The sequence below is a fragment of the Felis catus genome, chromosome F1 (genome assembly GCF_018350175.1).
Source record: "Felis catus isolate Fca126 chromosome F1, F.catus_Fca126_mat1.0, whole genome shotgun sequence".
Classification (NCBI taxonomy): Eukaryota; Metazoa; Chordata; class Mammalia; order Carnivora; family Felidae; genus Felis; species Felis catus.
The window spans coordinates 7,478,725-7,494,604 of record NC_058384.1 but is presented as its reverse complement, the minus strand read 5'-3'; the positions used below and the strand labels follow the sequence as shown (position 1 = coordinate 7,494,604).

The window sequence follows — 15,880 nt, the reverse complement described above, 5'->3', positions numbered from 1 at the left end:
ACTAATTTGAGACAGTAACTTATGTGGTGACCATACCAACAGATTTTTCTGTGGTTTCCTTGAAATTTAAAATACCCTCCAGCACCTCTGTGAATTTGCTGCAGTGTTCCAGGGGAACCACAGTACAGTTTGGAAACCACCGCTCTGCTATTTTCTGACTCTGAGAAGTTACGATTCAAAGGATTTTTAAAACTTGAGTAAAACTTGAGTAAGTTCCTTCTCCCCTGCTGGAACTCAAATCCCACTGCATTTTTAGAAAAAAAGCAAGTGTCAGAAAAGAAGAAGACCTGTGCATGGGAAGGGCATGAGGCATGAAAGTACTTGGCTATTTTTCACATGGGATTGGAAAAACGGATTCTTGAGATGAAAGATGTGATCCAACAGTCAGAGCCTCAGTGGACCGCAGAACTTCCCTACCAAGCCCAGCCACCCCCCCCCCCCCATTCCCATGTTTTCTCTCCAGCTACAGCAGGCTTCTTAAGCAAAGTGCTTGACCGCCTTACTCAGCATCATGCTGCACAAAGCAATGATTGAAGACCTGAGCAATGGTGGCTTACTGAGACAGCTGGCTGCCTATGTTCTGTCATTTGGAATCCACCCGGGAACACACACATCCATCAGTGTGCTCCTGCAATGCACGAGGCTGTGTCCTAACCGGCTGGCCCAGCCCCACTTTGCTACCATAATGAATGATACTTCATTTGCCAAATGCAATGGAAACCCACCACGGGCCAAGAGCTTCTGAGAAATGAGGAACTATAGACAGGGAGAAAGAAGCTGGGTGAAAGCAGTTATCAATCTATCAGATTGTAAACTTCTAACAGCGAATAATAAATAGATACATGTATTATTTAGGAAAATTACAACCAGGAATATTAACAAAACAAACTGTGAGTACTGTATGTTCTTTTCATAGTTTTGATTTGGGGGTAGGAGGGCAAAAAATAACTACAGCTATTTTCTAGATGGCCATAAACAAGATTCTGATTTATTTTCAGATAAGACAGCTGTGTGAGCCTTGCCTGGAGCACAGAGATATTACAGAAGACAAACTTTGTCGAAATCATTCTCGTGATGCCCTTAATGGTCTCTTGATGCCCCCAACGGCAACTTTAATGGGTGTCTTTCCATTTTGCTAAGCTACACTGGCTAGATCATTGAAACAAGATTAAAAGAATATGCCTCTCTGCTTTTTGATTTTTAAGGATGGCATTTTAAGTTTAACTTGAGATTCTTCTACTTGTTTTTTCTTTGGAAAGAATGGAAAAGCCTCACAGCTTGGGGTGTTGACAGTATTCCAAGAGACCCTAGACCCCTGTGGCTTCTTGATGATGATTATGGAGCTGGCATCTGTCAGCATAACTGAGAGTGATTACCCATAAACAGGTGCTTGGCGACAATTACAATTCATTACCCACATCACAACCCAGAGTGTGGAAGAAGAAACGATAGGGTCAGTTTCTTGGCAGTTATGCTGTGATGGAAACTGAAATATTTAAAAAAAAAATTTTTTTTCAATGTTTTTTATTTATTTTTGGGACAGAGAGAGACAGAGCATGAACGGGGGAGGGGCAGAGAGAGAGGGAGACACAGAATCGGAAACAGGCTCCAGGCTCTGAGCGGTCAGCACAGAGCCCAACGCGGGGCTCGAACTCACAGACCATGAGATCACGACCTGAGCCGAAGTCGGGCGCTTAACGACTGAGCCACCCAGGTGCCCCTAAAGTTTCTTATTAAAATGTTTAATTTTTCACTGAAGTCAAAGTAACATGTATTCCAGTATCCAAAGAAAATAAAACCAATGTTTAAGTGACTCCCCCGTACATATCCACTGTCCAACCTGTCAGATGGTTGACACAGCAACCAGCCACAACCTCTTCTCCCCAGCTGGGCATGGCCACATGGAGCCAAGGGGATGCAAGAGAAGGGCCTGGGAAGATCCCCCTCCCCAAATAAAGACTTGAACTCTTGGTAAGAGAAACTCCTCTGTCCTCTGCCTTTGAACCACTGTCTTCCCTGCGAATAGCTTTCCAGAGTGCAGATGAGAGGATGACCGGTTTCAGCTGCCTTTGACCATGATGCCACAAACACGAGAATAAAGGCAGAAAGACAGAATCAGGTCCTTGATGGTATCACTGAGGTACCATGTCTGCCCGGAACTGTTTACACGTACACATTTTGTTGTCTAAAACCACCAAGCTCACATCTACTTAAGCCAGTGAGAGTTTTTGTTGTCATTTGCTGCTGAACATGCTCATAACTGATATATACACCTTTAATATACCATATATATGTACACACATTATATACATATGTACATGCTATATATGTCCTTCTGCATATAGCATTTTGAAAGTTGGTGGGTTTTTTTTTAAATATTTCTTGAGGACATAATATTTAACACCTTCATGGTGTTTCATTAAGTGCATGGAGCTAAGTTATTTTACCGTGTTCTATTGTCACATTCGTAGGTCAATACCTTTTCTTTCCTTTTTAGCCACTATAAATACACCTCTGCATATATCTCACCTCTTTATATAGCTCCTATACCTCTGTATATATCTCATTACATCTCTGAGCACATGCTAGGTAGAAATGCCCCCAGGCAGCATGAGAGGGAAAAGCATTCCATGCAGACGAAAGAGCATGTGCAGAGACACAGAGAAGAGAAACATGACTCTTGCCCAGGGAATAGTCACGTGGTGTGGCTGTTGTGTGGCTGGTGCGTGGGCTCACGGGAGGTGCCGTTAGGAGAGGGGCAGGGGTGAAACTTGAGGAGAGCTTTGACTGTCAGGCTGAGGAGAGTGGCTGGGGGTGTCTGAGGAAGGGGGTATGATTAACTCAGGGATGTGAGTCTGCGGTGGAGTTCAGTATTAATGGCAACAGGGGGAAGCCGGAAGCAGGAAGACGCCAGTGTGGGATGAGGAGTCCCAGGACCGAGCACTGAGCACCCGCTGCAGATAACTATGTTGGTGGGATGCACGGCAAAGGTGTTTCAGGTAAGGGAGGGAGGCTGAGGGCAGCAAAACACTAGGCTTAGGAATGCAGGCAGTTCAGTGGGTTGCCTGAAGTATTGAAGATGCCGAAGTCCTCACACTGAAAGCAGGGATGATACAGACCACAGAATCTCTAGACGTAAAAGAATCCAGAAGAGGGAGTGCCCGAGTCCCCACCTGTCTCGCCAGCTCTAGTCCACGGTCTTCCAAAAGCCAAGCTAGAAAGTTCTCCAGGCTTTCTGCCAGTCACTGATTTTTCTGGGAATTCTCTGTCCCCCGATACCTTCTTCCCATTATCATCTGTCACAACTCCCCCATTGTTGTACTTGGCATCCATCACCACAATGATTTTATTCCTCGGCTTACTTGGTCTGTAGACTGACTCTCCCATCAGACTGTAAGCTCGCTGAAGGCAAGGCTATTATTTTTCCTTGGTCTATTTTCATCTCCAGTGTCTGGGATGGTCTAGATAAAATGAGTGAGTGAATGAATCAATTAAGGTAATGGAGAGAAAAGCAGAAATAATTGTTCACTCTTCTTCTCCGTTTGGGAAGGTCTCATAGAATATCACATTGCTCTGGAAGCGTCTGAAAATTTGAGAAGCTCTTTTGTCTGAGTCCCTCACTGCTGGCGAGTGAGAAAAAATTCCATGAAGGAGGACACTCTCCCCACAGAGACGCCCACCTTGTGGATGGCACCCTGCAGCTGGGGCCACTACATATCTCCTGCTTCTGTGATTGGCACCAAAGGAAGCATTTACTTCATTGTTCATTCACTGTAGACAATGTTAGATAATTGGAACAATAAATCATTTTTCCATGGCCATTCATCAAGGTGTCGCCTGGGGGAGGAACACCAGGGTCCTTTTGGAAGAAACACAGGAGAGCAGAACACCAGCCTCCAGGTACACACTTCCCAGAACCGTGTCCATGGGCTGATCACTTAGAGTTTCTGGACCTCAGTCCCACACCTAGGACCCCAGGACAGTAACACAGGCCCCTGTCTCCTTCCCCAGCAGTGGGAGGATGAGATAAATTAATGTGTAAGAAACTGTTTCATACACTAAGCACAGACAACCAACAGGGCTGGTTATCCTTCAAAAGTCTTCATTGTCAGGGTATTTGCTGTAAAAGCACTTCATCTGCATTTTATCTTCTGAGACACAAACAAGCTGTGGAAGTACTTAGAAAAAAAACAAAGACAAAATAAATCTTTTGAACATCTTCAGTGAGTTCTGGCCTTAAGGACACAAGCCCACCGTCCTCCACGGGCAATCTAGATATGGCACCCACAGAGGGGGCCTGCCTCGTGTCCCAGACCCCCTGGCAATGCCTGAGCCCAAGGGTCAGGGTTCTCACATTTCTGTTCTCTGACGGAATGGGTACCCAGTAATCATGAGGTTTTCAACGTCTACCGAAGTTTTCCGAGGGCCTATTAGAATGTTTGTTCTAGAATGTGGAATGATGGATGGCAGGTTTGGGAAGGGGGCCAAATTTAGGAAGACTTTCTAAGAAAAAGAGACATTCATCGATACATTCGGCTCAGGCAGGAGTGAGCCTCCCAGCTGGTCACTGGTGAGGAACCTGCCTGAGTTCGATGTCAGGAGTTACACCGTCTTTCCCTTCACCAGTTCTGGGAGTTCTCTGTGGGATTTCTGGTAGAAGAAGGCAAAGAAAGTAGAGATCCACAAAATGAACTGCTTTCTCTCGGAAAACGTCCCAAAGCCCTTCTCACCACTTTCTTAGCCTCTTCTCCTGTGCTGCTTATGTTTCAGCGGCTGAGGCATGTCTTCTCTTCAGCAACTTCTGTCTCTTTATTCTTGGTTCTGGGTGTAAATGCCAAGAAACTGACAATGCCAACTAAAAATAACTTGAAAATAAAAACATTACGGCTGCCTTAAATATGGTGTTTTCCATCTGTTTTAGATGCAATCTCTCAGATTGTCTGGCAGGCATTTCAAAGCTGAAGAGGCAGCCAGAACTAGCTTCCTGGCCCCTTCCATGCACAGTGTGCCTCTGCGTTTCACGAGGCCTCTGTCTGGGGACCTCTACCCAGACTCACAAGAAATCTGCCTTCTTCCTCCCCAAGAAAAGCGCCTCCTGAGAAGATCACTGAATATGAAATAAAGGGAAAAAGCCTGATCATCTTGTTATGAATCCTATGCTTTGCTCAGAGTCTAAGTTCAGAAATGGATAAATAAGAATTCAAAGGCCAGAGTTAACACATGTGACTCAAAAATGGGTTGAGACCCAAGGGAATGAGTCCAGGGGCCAAGAGAGAGGAGGGTGAACGGGAATTTGTGTTATGTGAAGGCGATGAGTTAAGTGAGAACTAGAGGGGCATTGAGGCAGAGGATAATATAGAATTATAATTATAGGCAATATTACAGAATTATAATTATAAAATACACTATTCATAATATTAAAGACTATTCAAGCTGTCTGAGCTAGTTTTGTTATTGTTACCTGTTTGTTTTGAGGCTACAGTTGGCACAGGCAAAATTGTTACCTAAACGGAAGTGAGTGAATTCACATTAATTTGTCCTGTGCATTAAAAAAAAAATTAAGAGCTAGGAGACAAACCCAATCTTTGAAATTTCACTAGTGAACAAATCTGAAAAAAAATTGTGTCTGTGCTTTTTTAAAAAAACTATTTTTAAGTTTATTTATTTATTTTGAGAGACAGAGAGAAAGACAGCTGGGGAGGGGTAGAGATAGAGGGAGAGAGAGAGAGAATCCCAAGCAAGTTCCTCGCTATCAGCACAGAGCCCGACGTGGGGCCTGATCTCACGAACTGTGAGCTCATGAGCTGAGCTAAAACCGAGAGTCAGATGCTTAATGGACTGAGCCCCCCAGGTGCCTCAACTGTGTCTGTGTTTATACATGGTCAGAGCCATCAAAGATACTCCTGACTGTCATCCTTACCCATCGTTAGTGGTTTACAGAGGCTGGGTAGGTGGACAGTCTCACCGCATGTGCAGGGACAGGCCAGACCAGCACTGCAGGGGCACTTACCATTCAGGAGCTTGGGACATCGGATAGCTTTGTTCTAGATTTACCGAAATACAATTGACCTGTAACACTGTGTAAGCTTAAGGAGTGCAACAGGATGGTTTGATATCTGCATATCTTGTGAAACGATTACAATAATAAGGTTAATTAACACATCCATCACCTCACACACTTACCTTTTGTTGTTGCTAAGTTCCATTCTCTTAGCAACTTTCAAGTGTACAATACACTATTGCTAATTATAGTCCCCACGTTAGAGCCCCAGAACTTATTCATCTTATAACTGGAAGCAACAAAGGGCTTTAATGATGGACCCTAGGCGCAGGGCCAGGGTAATTATAGTTCTACGTGCCATGCGTCACACCATGATAGAACTATAATCTATATCCTCTCTCTACATACGTGCACACACATATATACATACATATACACACTACGTACACACACAAAGTAAGTGCTTATTGTATCATATGCAATTACTATATTGAATTAAAATTAAATATATTTTAAAGTATCACTCAATTTAGGGACGCCTGGGTAGGTCAGTCAGTTGAGCATCTGACTTCGGCTCAGGTCATGATCTCACGGCTTGTGAGTTCAAGCCCCACATAGGTCTCTGTACTCACAGCTCAGATCCTGGAGTCTGTTTAGGATTCTGGGCCTTCCTCTCTTCTCTGTGCCTCCCCTGCTCATGCTCTGTCTCTCTCTCTCTCTCAAAATAAATACTAAAAAAATTTTTTTTTTAAAAGAAGTGTATTAAAATATCACTCAATTTAAATATAGATATTTACTAAACACTTACAAAGGAATAGTTTGAAGCAGTGTGGATGTCTCCAGAGAGTAAGCAAAGGCCCTTCTTCCTCTGTTTCTGCTCTCTCTCCAGAGCCATCGCTGTGAACAGTTTGCTGCGTGGCCCTTTCTGTGTATGTGTGCACCCATACTCACTTGTGTGCACATAATGTGACAGGCTTTCTTTGTTTACAGAACACATGCGCGGATCTGACTCAGGAGTCCCTGACCCAACCTCAGCCTTCTTTCAGGGGACCGTGACAACAAGAGTCCACAGTGGAGACTGGTGGCGAGCCAGCCTGGGGCCCCTCTGGCTTCTCCTTATTGCCAGGGACTTGGTTCAGGACTGCACTTTCCCCGGGGCCCTCCCTGCCCCACATCCGCAGCATCCGCCACAGGGGTGCCCTTTCCTCCGGTCTCCATGCTTCCTGTCCACTTCCTGAAGCTTTCTCAAAAAACTTTAGACCGAGTCCACACTTCTCTGCACGACACCCGAGGCCCCAAGACCCCCCCTCTCCCCTCTCCACTCAAGGCATCATTGTAACAGCCAGGTGGGCGACCGCCTCTTCTATGAACCAGGCCTGCCTGCTCCCGCCTCCACGCAAAGGAAAAACTCTCTCCTCTTTCTTTATGTGGCTCCCCTCCATGTACCCTTCGGGGCCAGCTCACCGTTCCTGGCCCCTCCCCCAATCTGAGATGATCACACACATATCAAGCTGTATTGTAAATATGCGCTCACTTGTTTTTCTTCTTCGTGTATGCGAGCTCCTTAAGGGAAGGGACCCTGCTCCCGCATCTCTGTACCTCCAGAACATTCGGGACAGTCTAGCACAAAGGAGACCCTACAGAAATCTCTGCTGAGTGAATGAACGGAAACGATGTAGTGGGCAAATGACACCAGTGTGCAGCAGGCAAAGCAACTTGTAGATGTTGTCTGCTGACAGCTCTTGGCAGATAAAGATTATAAACATTTGCCTTCTGAGAACAACATCAAAATCACTTTTATAAGAAGGCAGAGCATAATCCATAAATGTGAAAGTCAGAATGAGCAGTTCTCATCAGGGCCATGTGTTGATGGCGTGAAAGGCTTTTGCAACTTCAAAGTCCTGACGCGCCTGGGGCGTCCTCCGCCATCTGACTTTCGAGGACGCTACAGTGTCACAGGAGCAGCCTTCCGACTGAAGTGGGTTTGTTTGCCTGATACAAAACCAGCTCTTCAGAGGAAATACCTTAGCTCTTCTCGCTTGTGATTAACTTAGAAAAAACAGAGTCGGCTTCCTAATTAAAGAGAAAGGGATGCTTGAGACCTGTGCCATCAAGATTGCCAGTAGTCACATGTGGTTTTCATAACCGCATTTGACATTTGGCTTCGGTGACCTGAGATGGCACTGTCATGCCGAAAAAGGTAAAATATCTCATTATTAAATGCTTTATATTAATGACTTGTTGAAATAACCATATTTAGGATATTTGAGATTATATGACATCGATTAACATCAATTGGACTTTCTTCGTTTACATTTTTCTGTGGCTTGTAGAAAATTTTAAATTACATATGTGGCTCTCATTAGTGGCTTGCAGTATATCTCTATTGGACAGGTCTGCTTTAGAGATCCAAATGGCCTGGGGCTGACAGCTCCAGGGACGAAGACTTTAGCTACTCTGATGGACTGCTCTCTAAAAAGGTTTTGTAATTTTTTTTAATATTTATTTATTTTTGAGAGAGAGAGAGAGAGAGAGAGAGTGAACACGAGCAGGAGAGAGGCAGAGAGAGAGGGGGACAGAGGATCTGAAGCAGGCTCTGTGCTGACAGCAGAGAGCTGGATGTGGGTCTCAAACTCACAAACTGTGAGATCATGACATGAGCCAAAGACAGATGCTTAACCAACTGAGCCACCCAGGTGCCCCTGCTAAGAAGTTTAAGCATGCTTCTTGCGTTTTGAATAGGAAGCAGTGAGTAGACAAGAGTTTTCCCTTTCGTGAGTACTGGAATTTCAAATCTATGTGTCGCTTTTAATGGTCAGTGTTTCTTCCTGCCCTGTGGACAGCTGTCACTTGTCTGAGCTGTCACTGTTCTTCTCTGATTTGTGACTTCTTTTTTTTATTATTAAAAAAAATTTTTTTTAATGCTTATTTATTTTTCCTCTCAGGACTGCCTTCGCTGCATCCCAAAGCTAATGCTTATTTATTTTTGAGAGACAGAGAGAGACAGACCATGAGCAGGGGAGCACAGAGAGAGACACACACATACACACACAGAATCAGAAGCAGGCTCTGTGCTCTGAACTGGCAGCACGGAGCCCGACGTGTCTCTCGACCTGAGATCATGACCTGAGCCGAAGTCGGACGCTTAACCGACTAAGCCACCCAAGCGCCCCTCTGATTTGTGACTTCTTATTGGCCACAATTTGGGTATTCATTAAACCTGTGGTGAACCTAAGAAAAAACAGATCTGTTATAAGTCCTACAGGGTGTTCTAGTAAGGAAAAGGCTGGGTGCGGTCTTTTTGTATATTCTTTGGTTCTTAGTTTATTCCAGTTAGAGCAGGCTCTCAGATATTGAGTTTCTAGATCTTTGGGATATTACTGTAAATGTGGGATGTTGCTATGTGTTTGGATCACTGACTCAGACAATTATGGAGTAAGAAAAAGAGTGTAGCACAGGCAAAGGAGTGTTACATAAACCGGAAGGTTTGGGTTGCCGTAACTCTGATGCTAACTGATGGAATAATTCCGGGACATGTTTTCAGTTAGCCTCTTGGAGGTAGTTTCCTGATCTGTAAATGAAATTTCTAAAGCAGTCCTGTGTATCTCACAGGGCAGCTGTGAGGAGCAAAGAAATCAATGTTTGTGGGAAATTTTTAAGAAGTCTGAAGCTCTTACTGAAAACTAGGAACCGATGAACATTTGTGTCTTTGTGTTTGGTTTACCTTAATCTTGTGTTACTATGAAGCATGGTTTCTCCCACAGGCCTCTGAGAATGACATTCAGAACCACCATTTCGAGAATAAACATATCCAGCAGCACAGGCAAATAATTCAGAAGTGGAAGAGTATTGGGGCGCCCGGATGTCTCAGTCAGTTAAGCGTCCGACTTCGGCTCAGGTCATGATCTCACAGTTCGTGGGTTCAAGCCCCACATCAGGCTCTGCACTGACACCTTGGAGCCTGGAGCCTGCTTCAGATTCTGGGTCTCCCTCTCTCTCTGTCCCTCCCCTGCTCATGCTGTGTCTCTTTCTGTCTCTCAACAATAAATAAATGTTAAAAAAAAAATAAGTAGAAGAGTATTTTTAGGCTGTTTTTAAGGTCAAATATGGTACATTTTACTCTGACTATAACAACATAGTTTAGCAGTTGGTGGGTGGGGAGTAAGAAGGCCAAGGTATAAAGGCTGCAAGACAATGGAGCTAATTTTCCACGCACAGTTTCTAGGGGGAATTAAGCTTCAGAAAAGGTTTTTAAGACTATGACAGTTATATTTTGGTGAATTCAACAAAAAAGGACTGAAGTGACAGCTAATTATAATAAAAGATGCTTGAGCTGTAATAGTTGAAGTATGTGGAATGATTTATGGGTGTGAGTAGTATTCTCAAAAATCATTGTATCAAGATAATACATTCCAATTTTTTCCAATTAAAATATGAAAGCCATGAAGTAAAAAAAAAAAAAAAGTGGGAAAATAAAATTCACCTAAATGAGTCTTTTTAAATAGAGTTGTTAAAATCAATGCATTTCCTAGGTCTGACTAAGCCCTCAAAGGAATCCAGTGAAACGTTTTTAATAAACTTTTGTTAAAGGAAACAAAATTTGTATGTACGTATTCCACAAGCTTTTCTAGTGAAGATATTTACCTCAGTATTAAAAACAAAACAAAACTCCGTGGTTTAAAGTGGTATTTTTATGCATACCATAACTTATTTTCAGAATAGTGTATTTCACCATCACGAGGGCAACGTCAGAAATGTTCCCCAACTGGCGTCACCAGCTTTTGGGGAAGGACACTGCTCTGTCATCAGGCCCAACATTCAGAGTGAGTGTGAGGCCAGGCTCTGGGGGGCACACATCTGCACTGTGGACCGGAAGTCAGATGGGGATGCAGAGGTACCGTGTGTGAAGTGCTGAGGATAACGATGATGATATTAGCTCACACTCACTGAGCTCCCGTGTCAGCTGTGATGAAGAAACCAGATGCCCTTCAACACATGGTCCCGTAACGCCGCACCATCTTCAGTCCCCAACATTCCCTCCACCGAATCCCAGGGAGGTGACCATGTAGCCCCTGCCCACAACAGGGAGCTCACTCTCGCATGGGGTTGGCCTGTCCATCGCTGGAAGGCTCCAGTGTTAGAAGCTTCTTGCTCACACAGACGTAAGCCCTTTCCTCTGGAATTCCGTCTTCGATTCCTAATTCTCCTGCGAAGTGGCTTTAAGCCTCACGTGGTTACTGAACATGCTCTCGTTTGGTAATTCATGCGTTCATTGGATAAAACAATTTTAAGCATCTAGTATGTGCCAGGCACTGAAGAGGTGCCGGGATTTCATGCATTAACCCACAGTCAGGGGACCCTCTTCCAGTCCTTGGAACAGGCTCCCCCCGACACCTATCTGGGATTCTAAAAACCATCTGTGGGGAGGCAGATGGTGAAAAGGGGGAATTAACAGGAGGGCTTTGTTTAGCCCTCAGAGACTGAACACACAAACGGACATTGGTCAAACCATATATATAAAAAACAGATCTCTGACTCACAACCTGCAGTAACCAGCCCAGAAAACCAAACAATAACGCCTGTAGCAATTGGCTCCAAAATGACCAGGACTTGATTAAAAATTCTCCAATCGTCCTCACGTTTCCTGCTCTCAAATTAGGATCAAACCGGAGGAAGCCACATATGTCTCCCTAACCAACCAATCGCACGATAAACCCCCTTCTACTCCGCCCTGCTATCACTCCCTCCAGCGGCATGCACCTGAAGCCTTTCCTCTTCCTGCCACAAAGCCTCCCCTCTGCCTGCCTTTAAGTCCCTGCCGGAGCCCTGTGGTAGTGGCTGACTCCCCAGCTGTAGCACACTCTCAATAAATAGCTTCTGCATATTTTCACTTGGGTGGCCTTCATTTATCTTCACACCCCTGTTCAATTTCCTCTCATTATGAGCACTGATCTGATTAACTAGCTAAAATCTCTTTAAGTCCGTGTCTGAAAACCAAGGTTTTAGTTCTGTCTCCCAGATTTGTTAAGCGTAAATCTGGCCGGTTGCCTTCTATGCATTTTACTGCTGGTGATAACGTTGGGCAGCACAGGATATAGAATAAAAAGCCCCTCATCCATGCCCCTGGGGTGTCATTGCCCACGTCTCTGTGCTGTTAAGGAGGCCACATGCTTTGGAGATTTATGAAATCTTTGCCAAAGATCATAAATAAACACTAGCGCCTCTGGCTTTCTCTTGACCTTGACCTAGGTAACTTATCAAGGAAGGAAAAAGGTTTCTTTGTCATCAGCTCCAAGGCTGCCATGTATTGAGCAGTAACTTGCTGCAGGTTCAGTGTTGGGTGTGTTAGAATATCTCATTCCATTCCTAGCAACTGTATGAGGTTGGTAGTATTACTCTAATTGTAGAGATACAGAAATCAAAGCTCAGGGGAAAAAACAAAAAAACAATAAAAAAAACTGACCAGCATCATATAATTGTAAAAGGTAGAAAGCAAATTTGATGTCAATCCTATCTGACTCCAACCCCTACGCTATAGTGCTGAGCAAGGAACTTATAACAACCAACAAAAAATAACAAGGCCTACAAACAGTGAATCTAGATTTAGCCTCCTTGCAGAAGAAAAGTGCTCCTACAGCGATAAGCCAAAGTCCACATGGGGAGGCTACTTTTTTTTTTTAACGTTTTATTTATTTTTGAGACAGGGAGAGACAGAGCATGAACAGGGGAGGGTCAGAGAGAGAGGGAGACACAGAATCTGAAACAGGCTCCAGGCTCTGAGCTGTCAGCACAGAGCCCGACGCGGGGCTCAAACTCACGGACCGCGAGATCATGACCTGAGCCGAAGTCGGACACTTAACCGACTGAGCCACCCAGGCGCCCCCGGGGAGGCTACTTTTGAAGTACTATACTGAATTCTGGCCATCCTATTTTATTTATTTATTTTTATAAATGTTTATTTATTTTGAGAGGGTGAGTGGAGGAAGGGCAGAGAGGGAGGGAGAGAATCCCAAGCAGGCTCTGTGCTGTCAGTGCAGAGCCTGATGCGGGGCTTCATCTCACAACTGTGAGATCACGACCCCAGCTGAAATCAAGAGTCAGATGCTTAACCAACTGAGCCACCCAGGCACCCCGGCCATCATATTCTAAGAGGGACGTTAGCCAAATGGGATTATATATAGATAAAAAGTGGCCAGGATAAAGACCTGAGACACATCACATAAGAAGCCATGATAGAGATCTCAGATTATCATGCCATTCAGAACATATTGATTCAGGGAGTAGGAGCCGGAGGGACATGTGAGGGAAATGTTTGGAAATAAAGAATTTCCACTTGGAAGGACTTACTAAGCCCCATCTTAGCAAAGGCAGACAGGACAGGGTAAAGTGATGCTCTAATTTCTTCACCTAATTGCACAAATTGAGACTATTTTTATAAGAGACAATAAACTGGCTTTGTAAGAACGCCTCCCAAGGGAGACTAGGAAAGAGATTTCCTACTTACGCCTCTTTTGAACAATACCGTCTGCCGAATTGTTCCTGTAAATATTGTAGAAAATAATCGTGACTTTGTTAACGAAGGTGTGGCCTGCTAATCTGTTTCCTCTGTAAGGAACCTGCCTACCCCCCACCCCGCCCCATTTACTTTAGAATGCATCTGCACCCAAACCTGACCTTTCTGAGCAGCCCAGATAATCTTCTAAATCAACACCACGGGAATTAATCCTTTGTTTGCCTTCACTGCGTGTTGCCCAAGGAATATTAATTATTCTCTGTTGCTTTTCTGGTTGAGTTTCCTTTTGCTTTGGTTCGTTTTTATTTCGCTTCTGACATCTGGTTACCGGCATTACCAGTGTTCCACTAGGAGCTAAGCACGTCTGTAGAAACTCATAAATTCTGGGGAAAAGGTAGGCGCAGCGCCAGCACTGACTGGGGTTGGCAAGATGCGCCACGGGACAGAGGCCTCCTCTTGCCCACTGGTTCACCCCCTGGGTGTTCAAACTCTGCCTCTTCCCTCTGTCCTTTCGACTGAAAGAAAAGGGGACAGGTGCCAGAACCAAAGGTGTGTTAAACCTTAGTTCTCTTTCTCATTGCTAATGTCAGGCACAACCTCAGCCTGATGGAGGCTTGCCAAGAGTGACCCGGCCTGGTGAGCAGAGGGAGCGGGACTCTGCTCAATATCTCACCAAGCGGTCACTGTCAGGAACTAGCAGCTACAGATGAAACCAGTAGTTTGGGGGCAGTAAAGAACCATCATTATTCAGGTGCTCCAGATATTAGACAAAAAGCAACGGATACCAGCCAATCCCTTTTCTGTTTGTCCAAATGTCCAGTGGACGTGAAAACTGCCCCTTTCTCCTGACATTCCCCATTTCTGTTGACAGTTTGGTCCTTCTCTAGTGGGCCCACTTCCAGGGGCTGGAAATAAGCCCACTGTTCCTTCTGGCTCATTCCTTATGGCCCATCAGTCATTATGATGCAGCGTTTTGCCAGGTCTGTCCATTCCATTTCCTTGTAGCTCCCATAGTCCCTGTGTGTACCAGTCAGAGTGAAGCTCCCATAGTCCCTGTGTGTACCAGTCAGAGGGTTCCAGAGAAACAGAACTGACAGGAGATATATATATATAACCAACAGGAGATCTTACATCTATATGTACATAGATAGGTAGATAGAGATAGAGAGACAGAGATAGACAGAGATAGATAGAGATAGAGATAGAGATAGAGATAGAGATTGATAGAGATAGAGACAGAGACAGAGATAGAGATAGAGACAGAGATAGAGAGATAGAGATACATAGAGAGAATTTTAAGGAATTGGCTTGGCTTGCGATTGTAGGAGCTCACACGTCTGAAATCCACAAGGCAAGCTAGCAGGGTAGGGACTCAGGCAGGGTGTCTGTGTTGCAGTCTTGGGACCAAATTTCTTCTGGAAACTTCAGTCTTTGCTCTTGAGAGCTGCAACTGGTTGGGTGAGGCCCACTCTTAGTATGAAGAATAATCCACTTTACTCAAGTCTACTGATTTAAATGTTAATCACACCTCAAAACAACCTTCACAGCAACATCTAGACTGTTTGAAGAAACAACTGGGCATCAAGTTGACACAATCTGCCTTCCCACCATCATTACCCAATCCTGTCACTCCTCTCTTTAATTTTGCCCATAGGCTCCCTGTCTCCCCACTCTTGTCACCCCTCCACCCATGCCCTTTGTCAAGGTCTGTTCCAGTCCTGCCTGGTCCTGGCCTCAATCACGATCCTCAGTGGCCCCTGTAGCCTGCAGGACTCAATTCACACACACCCTGTGCAGGGCAATCTCAGGCCTTCCTGAGTTTATCTGTGTCTTTCCTAGCCCTGGGTACAAGGGCTCTGCAACTAGAACATTCTGGGCTGGCAAGAAATTGCTCACAGGTCTTCTAACACCACACTCGTTCCCAGTGCTGTGTATTTGCCCAGAATCCCTTTCTTTCCTCAGCTCACAAATCCCTTAAGGGTCAGCTCAACATCCAACATCTCACTGTGGCCTTTACTGTTTAGTCTGCGGGGATTTTCCTCTTCCCAAGTCCCCAAAGTACTCATTGACAATCCTACTCATTCAGCACCAGGATTCATGGCCTCGGGCTGTGGAACACAGAGGACCCTGACCTTGACCCTGAGCTTGGGGTAACAGCTCTACTGTCATCATCTTGAAGTTCTTGATAATTTTTTTTTAATTTTTTTTTTAACATTTATTTATTTTTCAGACAGAGAGAGACAGAGCATGAACGGGGGAGGGGCAGAGAGAGAGGGAGACACAGAATCTGAAACAGGCTCCGGGCTCTGAGCTGTCAGCACAGAGCCCGATGTGGGGCTCGAACTCACGGACTGCGAGATCGTAAC

The 15,880-nt window shown here is 44.8% G+C and overlaps 1 protein-coding gene across 6 annotated transcripts in view; it reads right to left on the bottom strand.

Moving 5' to 3' along the window:
• Positions 1-15,880, bottom strand: part of PLD5 (phospholipase D family member 5) — a 423,318-nt gene that overhangs the window by 90,246 nt on the left and 317,192 nt on the right. The window lies entirely within an intron of this gene.